Raw genomic sequence first — 14,228 nt, forward strand, 5'->3', positions numbered from 1 at the left:
TCAGACTTATTTGTGGTAGATGCTCCTGAGCAGGAAGCTTGGGGTTTTTTTCCATGCTCTCTGGTAAGCATTGCCTCCTGTCTGGTTGCCTGAAAGGGAATGAGTAGCTTAGGCACTTTTCTTTTTGGCCTTGTTAATGACTAGAAAAGGTAATTGTGGTCAGTCATCAGAGAGGAAAAGCTTTCCTGAAGAGAGGTAAACAAAGTGCAAGTTGGATGCTGTGGTGTTCGTTTTTGCATGACTCGTTGTGTGAGTGAGGGTGCTGTGGATGCATTTCTGCTGCACCTCCAGAGGTGTTTCTGCACAGCCAAGATCATGTGTCACAAGTTATTTCAAATGAAGCCTTTCTGAACCCTTTGGTGAGGCATTGCCTGGGATGAGCAGACCTGGCAAAATGCAGTGCAGAAGGTGGTTTATGAATCCATCTTTCCATCATGAGAAGTCCTGAATTTTGTCATTATTCAACAGATTAAAATTCAAGACAATGGCCTTGGCTTGGATGCTGACTTCCAAAAGAAATGAGTTATCATGTGGCTCTTAGCTCTTTGTTAAAAATCACAGCCTTTGCCTCAAGCAGAAGCAGGATGTGCCTAGCAGGAGTTAAACTATGCAATCCTTGTGTAGCTGCATTTTATCTCATTCAGGTACTTATCTCCTGCTCTGTTCTGTGCTAATCTGCCCGAGTGGATCTGCATATGAACGCTGAGGTTAAGGACTCTGGTGGTACTCTCTGACATGAAAATGTAAACAAACGATGGAGATAAGAAAGTTCTTGGTTACCTAAATTTTGAACGTGTACCACCCTGAAGTGAGGGAAAGCAATTTAAGCATGTTTATTCCAGGGGAAAAAACAATACATGTGGGACACATGGGAATTGCTGCAGCCTCACTGAACTGACAAGAAGTCAGAGAGTGCTGCAGTGGCTGTAAATGATGTGCTGGTGCATAAGTGGGTGAACATCTCCCAAATTACAAGCAGTTAACCTTTATACTTGTATTCCTACTGCACAGGGCCTGCTGGATGGTGTCCTGTGGTGCTTCCTGCGGGAGAGAGGAATGGAGGGAAGGGGCAGAGACAATGAGTGTAAGGCATTCACAGATCAGCAGTGCAGACTCGCATAACAAGGGGAAACTGAGGTGCAACTGTACAGACCTGATGCTGAAATTCAGCTTTGAACAGGGGCCATTACTCAGCCTTTGTTTGAATTGTCCCTATACAAGACTTTAAAGCAATTGGATAATGCTAATTTGTCTCTTAAGCCATCTGCAGAAGCTGACACAGATAGCAAATCTTTTATGCTTCAGGCATGTGGAAGTGGTTTGTGATGCAAACATACTATCTAAAAGTGGAAATACAGCATGGCTTTTGTGAGTTCTTGTCTGTGTACCTTGATTACATCTCTGTCTCAATGCTGCAAATACCAGAAGTTGTACTTGCTTCAAAAACTAGTCACAGAAAGCCTGATGAAAGAAAAATCCATTAAGGCTCTAGGGAAAGTGCCTTGTATCAGACTGCTGGGAACTGGGAGGGGAGGTTGCCCACTGCCCTAAACATTTGTTTCCTTTTTTTAACCCATGCTAGGACAATACTGGATTAGGTGGACCTTGGGATTTGGGGCAGCACAGCTGCTGTTGGAATGTATCTGTATTTTTCATTCCCTGTTATATTTCAGTCAGACTTTTCCATAATTTTCTGTTTATGTAACTGGGTATACAATGATTTATTTCTGCTTACAAGATTCAGCTCAGGCCCTTGTCTGTAGAGTTGTATCCTGAATCCTTTCAGGATAGGGCTGTGCTGTTCTTTGACTCTAGAGACCAGGAAGAAGGGAACAGCTTTAGGAGAGTGCAACAAAGCTTTTTCAGAGTAAGGATTCCTTGTTGCTGTGAATGAGGAACATGTGCATACTTCACTGGTCAGATTTGTATGAATGCAGTTGCACCAGCCAGGTGTAGGGCAGAATGAGTGTCTTGCATTTCCAGTTTAGCCAGAAGACCCACAGAAGGGAGGAAACTCATGGGTCAGTAAAGGAGGGCTAAATTAGAGGTTAGCATATTCAAGTGTCTAGACAGGGAATACAGACATGCTGCAAAATTCAGTCTGTCAGGGAGTGGAGAGTCTAGATTAAAAAGCCATTTCAAAGGCACGTTGCCTGAATGGGGTAATCATGTGCTCAGACTTTTTCAGCACATAAGCATAAGCTGAGTGAGGGAAGAGATCAAAAAAGGACACAAATATTGACACAGTCTGTAGCAGCTTAGACTGGAATGGAACTCGATAAATTAAAAATAGCTGGTTGTTCACACTTGTGTTTCCCAGAAATGGCCACAGCCACATCTGTTTTTTACCATCCATTCTGTAGTACTTGAACAAGTCACAAGAAGTGTTGCCTCCTTCCTCTTGCTGTAGAGACATTGTTACAGTCCTCCCAAACTGAGTTCATTCTGCTCTCGGGCATGTAAACCCTGCATGTAAACTGGTCATCAGGAAGCTGAGCTTCAGTCTGGTGAAATACCCAGAGCTCACTTAATCCACTAAGATTGTGTGCTTTTAGGGCACTGTGTGCTTTTAGGGCACTGTGTGCTTTTAGGGCAGTGTCCAGAGATGTTCCCCTGGCACAGTGCTGGGCATATCCACAGAGGAGCTGACTCAAATCCCAGTTTAGCTGCTCTGGTGCATCCCATCTCCTTTGCAGAGCCAGAGGAGTTGTTGTCAGCTGACGGCTCAGTTGTGTTTTTGTGCCCTTCAGGCACGGTATTTCACACAACTGTGGTGTTGTGCATAATGACAGTTTGGGGGAAGTTCCAGGAATCCATCCATGTGCAGTGTTAGGGTCTGCAGCACCACTGAAGTTCCTTTTCAGCCTTCACAAGAACATGTTGTATTCTGTTACCTTTCTCTACTACACTATTGCTTTTTCAGTGTGTTTTTTTTTGTCATGGCCATCTCACTGCACTCAGTGCATAGACAGACATTGTCTTTGTGGCAAAGCCTGACAGCTATTGGATGCATTCACACAGTATTTTGCAGGTAGAGGTGTCTCTCCTTCAAAACAACTAGAGTCTTGTTTTCAGGACCAAACAGGAACTCTTGAAAAATTCCTAAATATTGCTGGATTATGTAACTGTTGTGTATTTGTATTGGAAAGCCTGGAAGTCATCAGTCTTTCACAGTCATAATTAGACATTAAGCTTCACAGGGACTGGCATTAATGCTAGGAGTCAGCTCTTTGTTTTTCTGTGCCTTGTTCTATCATTTTTAGCTATTAAAGATAAGATGCCATAGCCCATTCTTTGGATAAAATAGTTTATTTATAGGGTATGTTAAGGAAATGTCCCTGTCTGACAGTCACACCTGAGCAGGGACTGAGGCCCCTGTGCAGCTGCACACCCACATTTCCACAGTCACACCAGGTTTCCCATCACAGAGTCGGACATCCTGATCCATGAAATCATTTAATCTTGGCAAAGTAACTAAATAACAAAATAACAGCTTGAGATGGTGCCTCTGAGAAGGGACCCCAAACAAAGGGGCTTTTATATCCTTGCAGTCTGAGCATGCAAAAGCCCAGGGGTTGTGCTGCTGTCTGTGTGTCCCTCCCCTGGCTGGGCCACAGTCCCCAGGCCCTGTGTTGTGCTAAGGGTCAGCAGTTCAAAACCTCTTTTTGGTGCTCTGGGCCACCCAGAACTCTACCTCAGCTGTGGCTGCACTGAATGGATTCCCCTAAAAATATCATCAATATCCATCCTTGTGATTCTACAGAAGAAAGAGTAGGCAAAAGTGACAGCCTTCTAGAATATAGCAGCCTGTTAAAAGAAAACATCACCCAGGGAAGCTTGAGATGCCTTGTGTATCACAGGGGTATTTTTGAGATCTCTGAAAGCAGGGTAAGGAGATTGCACAGATTTTGCAAGATTTGGAGGTGGAATAGTGAGTGCTTTGGTGAGTCAGGGAGGGAAGAGCAGACTGAGCAGGAAGGACAGTGGGAGTAGAGCTCATCTGGTTCTCATTCTGAACCAGTAATTTCAGTGGCAAAGCTGTATATATATAGAAGCAGTATTTGGAAACAGTTCTAAGTGTATCATTGTAGAAATTAATAGTTTGGTAACTTGATTCCCAAGTAGTAGAAAGTTAATTTTACTCATATTTAAGATTCTGCCTATGTGGGGCATGTGGAAGGGGACACAACTGTCTGCCAAGCATTTGTATTTTGAGATGTGTGTTTGTATTTGCACTGCTCATCCTGTACCACAGACACCCCAACAAACTGAGACAGTGCTGGTGAACTTGCTTCTGGGTTTTTTGGCATGTCAAAATCTGACATGTGTTTTAATGTCTATTTATGACTTTTGATATCTTTAATTCCAGAGCCTAATGCTCTACTCACCTGAGTGGATTTGTGCCTACTACTAATAAAACACTCATTTTCTGAGAAGTGAATCTCTACAGAACCTGATGATTTTGCTGGGAAAATAGGTTAATCAACATATCTGAATTTTGGCTCTTAGAATTAAGTAGCTGATAGCTATTTTAAATATCTGTTTAGAAGTATTTAAAATGTTGTCTCTCAATTATAAAAATACAAATTAAGTGAACAATCTGATTCTGTATGTTTCCCCACTCCTACCCTCAGCCCCTCCCAAAAACTCCACCTAAAAATACTTTTCCCTCCTTTAATTACCACATTGAACTATATCAATTGTGGGATTTTTTTTTTCCAAATACTGAAGTCACTTCTGTGTTAAAATTTAAGAAATTTATGAGGTATAATTAATTTATGAAATTTCTTGGGTATAAGTACATTGCAAAATAATTAATGGGAATTTTGAGCAACTAAATAACTTGAGTTTTTAGCACATCTTTAACTACTTAAATTATATGGTGTTTATGCTGTCTTACAGCCTTTTAATTGTTAATCAAAATGGTGTGAATACCTTAGTTGAATATATAATCTTTAGTCAGTTTGGAGGCATGTGGTGTTTATATTTTTAGTAAGGATTTGTGGTAATGAGATTGAGATGTTGAAAGTAGGTATGAAGAATAAAGTATGATTGAACTGAATTTGCTGTTGAGCTTAAAATATAGAGAGGAGAAAAATATTCCTGTTGCATGGCTGGAAATAGCTGTGCAGGGAGAGCAGGGCCTGCATGGCCAAAGCCCTGCATCCACAAGTGTAGAAATTTCTGTTCTCTTGAGCCTGCACTCCCTTCCATCCTCTGTGGGCTCACTGCAGGTTTGGGAGCTGGGATTTGTTGATGGAATCCTCTTCTCCTGGGATCTGCTGGATTTCTTTATGGGTTCAGGGCAGAGCAGCATTTTGTGTGATCAAACTGAGCAGATTTTATGGGCAGGAGCTGCAAAGTGGGGGTGACACTCATGGTGGCCTTGGCATGGAAACTCCTGTCCTGTTCCTGGGTTTTTCTGTGGTTTGTTCTCCCTCCATTGCCTGTGCTTCCTCCTTTGTGATTCCTACGTGCTTATGAGCAGAGGAAGAATAATTTTATTTGTAATATAGCACCTGGGAATCCTATCCCAGATAAACTTGAGCATTTCCAGGAAGTCGTAGGTACTTCTCTTTAAAACATCATTAGTTTGTCTTTGTTTTCTCCTTCTCTAATTGGCACTTTCCATTCTAATAAACCAACACCCACAAACTGTGCAGCCACATGATCTTTTCAGTTAATACAAATCGTCATTTCCAGTCCAATAGACTCAGTTAATTGTGCAAACCTGCAACACACCCATAAAGTGGCTATCAGGTTTGTTATGCAACGATGACTCATGAAGGAAATGTGGAGTGTAATTAAATACAGTGATGCAAAGATAGCAGTATGAAGCCAAAATCAAAGTATAAGTGATAATCATCTGTATTAAATGTTTGTTTCTGCATGTTGTTTTCAGAAATTACTTAAATTATAAGTTATCTGGCTGCTGCACACATGCCTGGCATATGCTTGGACAAGTTAAAAAGTGACCTGCAAACCTGTAAATAAGCTGAACAAAGTCTGCTATCAAAATAGTCTTTTGAGGAAGGAAAGGTATGTAGCTCAATCTCAGCCGTGTCACGCAGGCACTTTCTAGTTCTGGTGTGATCTCCCAGGTTTTCTGGTCTTGTGAGAAGCAATAGTTTCAAAGTAAAGCCTTCATGAAGTTTTTGCTATTAAATTATTTCTGATAATACAAGTCTGTTCTCCAAGTTACTTTATATTTCCACCCTCTAGCAGGGAAAGATGCTGTCTGTGTATCAATGGAGAATTCTGAGCTTTACTTAGACAGATTTTTTGCTGATGGGTTGATTTCTCTTAAATAGTCTTTTTATAACTTTGAAATTAAGCTTCCCATATAGAAATGCTCACATGCAGAAGGATGGCTGCACAGTAGTGCAATTATGGGTTTTTTTAGCTTTTCCCAAGCTGATTGCTGTATAAGAGAGCACTTTCTTGTCCAACACACAACTAACACTGGTGCTAACCTCTGGCACGTTCATGGTAAGTAAGTTAAGAATTGTTTTTCTTGTCTGTCAGATGGTATTGTGTTCCAGTGCAGCAGCTGACAGCAGCTCAGCAGCATTGTCTCCTGAAGGCAGCTGGCTGACTCCCAAAGGACAGCCCACATTTCAATGGAAAAAAAAGATAATCCAGAAATATGTGTAATGAAAGTAACATCCATTCAGGATCTTCTGGGTGTGTGTGAATACCAAAACAGTGCACTAATTGAAGTTCTGAATTTCAGTCTTCTGCTTGGCTTTGGATCCAATAAAAGCCGGGAGATTTGTGTGGGGGAATAAATGTAACATGAGAAATGCCCTAATGGGTCAGACCCACAGCCCATCTAGGCCAGTAACTGAACTCCTGTGGGAGCTGTAGCCAAGGCTGCTTTGAGAAAAGCTTACAAACCTGGGAGCTTTTGTGCTCCAGTCCTCCTGCACTCTCCCAGGGGCCGTGACTATCCCTGTCTGGTCCTGTATTTGCTGGTTACAGATCAGTTTTTCCATGTTTTTGGTCCCATTTTGAACCTGCTGAGTGCAGTCACCTCCACAGCTTCTGCTGGCAGCAGGATCTGTGAGTTTCTTGCTCATAGTGTACAAAGTGTTTTATCTGCTCTAGTTTCTGCAGGAACCCTGCTCCTACAGTTCTAGGCTTTGGCAAATTACACATGGTGAGAGCTGCATATTCAACTTGTTTGTTGCCTTTGTGAGTTTTGTTAACTTGTAATCCCTCCAATCTCCTGTACTTTTCTCTGTTCCTGATGGAAATCTGAGCTCCCCTCATGAACTCCTGTTCCTTTGGTCACTGTAGTTACCTTTCTCTCTGCGTTGTCCCTGTGCAGAGATCAGAGCCACTGTGTCCTCCTGCTTTTTTGGCAGCTGCCCCAGTTTGAACCCTGGTTGTGGAGGGCTGTTGGGCTGACTCACTGAACTGCCAGTTCTTCATTCAGCATTGCACAGGCCTGGCTCACACTGGTTTTCCATGGATTAGTTTACATTACCTGCACCAAAGCTCCTCTGCTTCCTAAAGCAAGCAGAGGCCATAGGGGTTACCTTCCCTGCACTGCAGAGAAGTCCATGTAGTCAATATATTAACTTTAAAATATTACATTTCCGTTGAGTTTATGTACATTGATGGTTTTTTACATTATGTACATTGATGGTTTTGATGTACTTACACAATTCTTTTCCTGCAGAAATTTCTCTGAGAAATGGCAACAGCCACTGCTTGTTTGTGATCACTGTGTTACTGGTTTGGGAAAGAAAGTTCATTTGTTTACTTTTTTAGTTCAATTCCTTCAAGTATAAAAGTCTGCTTGTGTCAGTGGGAGCAGCCATCTCATTATTCTGAGTACAGTGGGTTAGGATGCTGCTCCTTCTGCTGTCAGCAAGTCAGTTTTCAGGCTTTTTAGTTTTCTTTCTGGGCATTTTTCTAGGACTTAATGAAGGGTATGCTTTATTATTTAAGGTGATTCGTGATTCAGTTTGTAGAATGAGTTGGCTATGGGCTACTCTAAAACAAACAGTCTGGTTTAAGCAGTGTGTGTTTCAGTGGAGTCACCAGCAATGGTGCCCCTTCGGGGCTGGGGGAGCTCATGGTGGCTGAGGGGCTGCTCCAGCATGTCTTGGTGTCCAAGAGAGGAGGATGAGGAAGAAGGCTTGGAGCAGGAATCCAACCATCAGCTTATCATTTGTGACAGGTCACTGGAGCTGATCCCTAACAGACAATGGACAGAAATTGAAGGTTCCTCTGCCCCATTTCTAACATGTTTTTCATTCATGTTTACTGATGGCTTCTGTTGGAAGCAGAATGTAGGGATGGAATTGATTAATATGTTACATATTATATAAAACAAATCATGCTTGGTGTAAAATAAAATTCACAGTGGAGTATTGAAGACATTGCCAGGGAGGGATAAACAGGTTTTTTACTAAGCAACCCCACTGTAGTGTGCTTGAGCAGAATAGTATTGGCTATTGTCCCAGGATAATACCTTCTTACAATTACCTGTTGTTTGCTGAGTAACTGCTGTGTGACACCTGAGTGTGGGGGATTGGTCCTGGCTGGGGCCAGGCACCCACCAAAGCCTCCCTACCACTGCCCTCCACACCTGGACAGCAGAGAGAAAAGATAAGGAAGGATTCATGAGCTGAGATAAGGACCAGGACACATCACTCACCAAGTACAATCCCAGGCAAAACAGGCAGGAATTACAGTTATTGATTTATTACCAACAAAATGAAGAGCAGGATAATGAGAAGTAAAATAAAACCATAAAAACACCTTCCTGCCACTCCTCTCTCCTTCTCAGCTTTACCACCACCCCAGTGGTGCAAGGAGGCAGGGAATGAATGGGGTTATGGTCAGTTCATGATTTTTTCACTCTGCTCAGAGAGACAGAGTCCTTCCTCTGCTACAAAATGGAGATGCCTATGAATATTCTATACCTTAAAAGTTATATAAAATATGATATCAACAAGGTTGTTTGGCAAGCAGGTGAGCAGGAAGAAGTGTCACGAGCATCATTATTTCTTGGTGTCAGAGTGAAAGGGTTGATTTGATAATTTGTCCTGATAGCTGAGTAACCCTGAGTCACCCAAAGTAAGACTTGACTGCTCAAGTCAGATTTAAGGTGGCTGGGATATCCCAGTCTGTAATCTTTTTTGTTGCTGTTGAAATCCTTTTCCCCTTGGGTGGGGAAGCAATCTGTCAGGATTTTCCTCATGTTGCTATTCACCTGGAATTCCTTCAGGGATGGTTTACACAGCTGGATCACATCTGCCTGAAGTCCTGTAGAAGTTAGCACATGGCACAGGAGCTGGGATAGTTTTGTCTCACAGTGGGAATTGTGGCTGGAGCTCAGGCAGGAGCTCAAGGAAAGGCAATTATTATTCTTCATGTCTGCTCATGAGGGATTTTTGTGACACCATGGGAAATCCTTTGGAATGAGGAAGGAGAGACTCCAGTAGATGCAGTTACCTGCAGAGTGGAAAAGTTCTGGCCATCCTTCATCTTGCACTGAGAAATTCAAGCAGAAAAGGTGGCATGGGATCTTTCTTTGCATGCACCTGCATTCTTATTGCTGAGAAGATTTAATGAGCAAACTGATGAGAGGACAAGAGCAAGAAATCCCATTTCTAAGCAAAACGAAGGTGTGGGGGATGCTGTGGTGAAAGTGAGAAGTCAAGGGTGAGCAAAAGGAATGAGGGGGCAAGGAGGAGTGAGATGAGAGCAGGATGTGAGTATGTTTATATGACAGTTAGGAAACTGAGGGAGGAAATTGCCAGAAGAAGAATTTCTGTGCTTGAAGAGACACATTTGTGTGGGTATGTGTAAGGGGGGACTTTCTCACAGAGAAGCAGTGGGACAGGTAGCTCAGAGGGGTTGTGCCCATGGAGGGTTTCAAGATCAGACTGAATCAAGCCCTGAGCAACTTGGCCTGACCTAATGGCTGCTGATCCTGCCTGGAGAAGGATTTTGGAACAGAGACCTCCCAAGGTCTCTCCCACTGTAAATTGTCATACAGTCCAGTGTGTACTAAGCACAAGAAAAGAGAAAGCTTTAGAAGCACCTTTGTCCAGCTTGCCCAAATTCTGTTTTTCTCCAGATGTGATCCTATCCAGAATACATGTGCATTGTTTGCTTTCATGATATTTCAAACCAACACAATGATTAACTTCAGAAAAGTCACCTTCTAAAAATGCTAGCATGAGGAATTACATGAATTACTGTAAGGGGTTTTTATGGCAAATGAAGTCTTTTTAAAAATTCTTCCTGAATATGGAAGATATTGTTTTCCCCAATAAGCAGCTAAGGAGAGAAACTCCCAAACAGCTGCTGTGTTTAAAGACAATGTGTCTCAACTGCTGATGTGTCCTGGAAATTTATTGGATTTAGTTTAGCTTTTTTGGATTTTTTTCAGTCAGCTAGCTGTGGCATGGCTGAAGAAATGTTTATAAACACCTTGCAATGCCATTGCAGGATTCTCTGAAAATAAATCTGTTCAATAAATCTCTTTGTGCCTAGTCCTAGAGACTCCTATTTGGACAAACAGTAAGAAAAGGACGTTGTTCCCTTGGCTGCTCTTTGGGGCTGACTCAGGAAGGGTGGAACAGAGCGAGCAGCTGGCCAAAGGTGAGGGAGCTGCTGAGCCCCTCCCCAGCACGGCCTGGAGCCTCCTGGCACTGCAGCCTCTGGCCCTGGGGCCTCTGGGGAGGCTGAGCCCTGCAAGACACAGCCTCTGACTCAGCTTGGAAGGGACTGCACTGAGGCCGTGGCTGCAGAGCTCTGCATTAGGCATGCTCAAATGGAAAGTGAAATAAAAAGCTGTATATGAAGTGATCTTTGTTGCTAGGGTGTCAAATTAGCTGAAATACATGCTGGCAATTTGGGAGGGAAAAGGTTAAGTGAAGGCATTGCATGTAGTGTCACAGTTACAGCCTCACCTGGGCCTCTGGCCAACAAATCCAGTATTTCAGGTTGGATAGGATTCAGAAGAGGCTACTCCTCTTAAGTATGTTAGATCTGGCTGCTGTGTCTGAAGAAACTAGACTACAAAACAGAAATGAGAGAAAAGCTGAGCCCAAGTGTCACTTTCAGTGCTGCTTTTCTATGGAAACTGGAAAAATGCAGTTGTACTTCAGCTGTGTTTAACTGAGTGAGAAAGATTGTGCCATGTGGATTCTTCAGGGCTGCTGCAAACTTGGCTCAGATGGGGTCCAGGGCACTGCCAGCCTTGTGAGGACCCTCACTAAATCCTGGGAGTTGTGTCAGAGGGGACACAGCTTAGTATTGACAGGAGTCTGCCCACAGTCCTTTCCAAAGGGTTTCTCCAGTCTCAAAGACCACCTCACCTGTGCCTAGCAATTCTTACTTTTATTTGGCTAGGCTCTTGCAGTGCTGTGTATCTAATTCTTGGGGAAATTTCCTTCAGAGCAGGTAAGCCCTTGGGGATAGGAGGCAGCTTGGTTGAGCCAAATATCACTTGTATCTTGTCTGCAGTTGGGAGAGGTTCTTCTCTAAACCCCACATGAGAGAATTTCTTTAGGATTGAAATCTCCACTTTTGATTGATCCTGTCTCACCAGCAGTCCCCTCCTGTGGTCACCTGTTTATTCTCCTTGCTGAAGGATTGATTTTTCCTAGTTATAAAACTACTGGCTCAGATACTGGCCAAGGTTATGAAGTGGGAGCTGGATCTTTAAGAGGCTCTGGTGTCAGCAGTGGTGGTGATTTTTCACATCAGAGGGAGGCATTGGAGCCAGGGAGGGTCACTGAGAGTACAGTGAATGTTGGCCTTGTTGGCTGAAAGTGATGGGGAATTGCACAAAAGAAATTTGATAACCAGGTTAGCTCTCTCTAAGGAAAGCTATTATCTGTAGGGTTTTTTTTTTTAATCTACCCTTTTTAAAAGAAGTTGGTGTTGGGACCAACCTCCCTTAGGCAAAACACAGAATAAGATAGATAATTTTGGTTTTTTTGGTCCAGAATATCTACTCCTATATTGCTACTAGCAATGGAGAGACTCCTTTCTGTTCTTAGGCAATTACTGCCATAATTCACTGTTAGGAAGTTAGAGCAGTTATTTGCATTGGGCTCAGCAAAAAGCTTCTGGAGTTGTCCCAGCAGGCAGTTCAAGTTTACTTTGCAGCTTTTCCTTGCTGTGATGAATGTGTTAACTTCAGGAATGTCCTCACCTCGTGGCCTCTTTTGTAGTTTGTCTTCTGTGGAACCAATTAGAGCGATTTCCATCGCTCCAGCCTCTGCTTGCCAGATGTTTCCTATCCTCCCAAAATATGTGCAGAGCTTGCCATGTGCAAACTTTCCTATGAGTGTGTTATTTAGAGGAAAGGAAAAAACCCTCTGTGGCTGATTCCTCTGCTTGGAATGCTGAGTGGGAAAGCTGGAATGCTTACTGAGCCACTAGTGGTTCTGGCAGCAAACCATTTCTGCTGCTTGCTGAGCAGAGAGACCAAGGGAATGGAGAAGTTCTGTAAGGAACAGTTAGCGTGGGTTAATGAGCATCTGTTTTGTTGAAAGTTGGCATGGCAAGGTGAACTTCGAATATTTGCCTTCTCCAATGCTTTCTAAAATGAGGTCATGCCCATAAAGGACCAGCAGTGCAAAGATGCTGAGCTGATTTTTATGAAGCTGAAACGCTGTCAGGATACCTGAATAGTTAAGGTAAGGAAATGGAAGTCCCCAAAGCTGCTGTTGAGAAAGAGAAATTGGCTAATACAAGGCAAAAACTGGAGGTGCTCAGTGATGGAGAGCCTGGATTTTTCCTGTCTGAGCAGGAGGTGATGCAAAGAGCCCAGTGTGTATGGATCAGAGGAAATTGATTGCTCAGCTCTTTGCCTTTCTCCCTTGTTAGTCTCTCCCACAGCCCTGTTGCAAACCGGATACTGGGGATGTGCAGGAGCTGGAGCTCCACTCGTGACTCAGAGGATGTTGGGAACCATGGATGTGTCAGCCCAGATGTCACTGCCTGCCTACAAAGGGCACATGCACTTAGTGAGGCTGCTTCAATCAGCACTGGAAGAAACTGACATTTTTACTCTTTAATAATATTTGTTCTTTTTTTATTTAAGCTCATTGACCACTCTGATGTAACTGTATCAACTGTAGAAGCTAGAGAAGCATTGACCCAGCTTTGCTGTCCAAAGGCACACAAATTCCCAACTGCACCGATGGCAGCAGGTTCTTTTTCTTAATTGAACATGCTAATTCCTTTTAATTCCACCTCAGATTTAAAAAATCTGGGCCTGTGTTGTAGAGAAGGTAACACTCTGGGCTTACTGGAGCTGGTGAGTAAAACAGCTCAGCTTGCCTTGAATCCTGGTCTTGTCAGCTTCCAAGGATTTAGCTTTAAAATAAGTAAATGCTTTTTTTATGTTAGAATTCAGCAAATACTAAGATGTTTTCTGCCAGGCATCTTTTATGAAAGCTGTTTGCAATTTTGAGTTAAATTTCTAGTAATTAGAAGTTTAAAATCTCTTGATTTTTGTATAGAGAAGAAAAGAATGTTCTTGGGAGTTCTTTCTACTTAAGAGCTTTTTGCACAGTATTACCTCACATAAACTTGCCTGTTGGGACTGTTGTGGCATTGCTGAAGCTTCAGTCTTTTTTTTTTGTTGTTGTTGTCTCAATGATCATTTTGTCTCAATGCAGACTTATACAGCATCAGAAAAGCAGGAAGGATGTCAAACCTTTGCTTCCGTGTTTGTGTCAAGAAGATAAAGTTTTATGAAACTGACGTTTCAAGAGCAATAAATCTTTATGCCTGTCCATTGAGCAGTCACTGAGACAAAAACCAGCTCCAAGAGTGCTGCATTAGCAAGAGGAAAACATCTGGTATTTTTAATTTGAAAGATCCTAACTCTCTTATGCTCAACTCTTGGACCAATTCTGTCTTTATTAAAGAAAACCCAAACAACAAATGCCAAACCAAACTGTCCCCATCTTTTCAGTCCTTACCAGTGATACATTCAACTAAATGCTGACTGAATCCATTTCAGTCTGCAGTTAAATACAATGGGCCATCCTACCTTACCTTTTTTTATACTAATTATGCCTCACCTTCCTAGGCACTGCCAGATGTCTTTAGACTACATTTAGTACTTGTATTAAGTAAGTCAAAAGTTTTCAAATGTTCTTTTGGCAATTTCTGCAAGGAAAGATCTGCAAGAGACAATTTGGTGTTGACAGAAATGCAGATATTTTGAGTAGGTCTGGTGCTAA

This window comes from Zonotrichia leucophrys, chromosome 21, assembly GCF_028769735.1.
Source record: "Zonotrichia leucophrys gambelii isolate GWCS_2022_RI chromosome 21, RI_Zleu_2.0, whole genome shotgun sequence".
Taxonomy (NCBI): Eukaryota; Metazoa; Chordata; class Aves; order Passeriformes; family Passerellidae; genus Zonotrichia; species Zonotrichia leucophrys.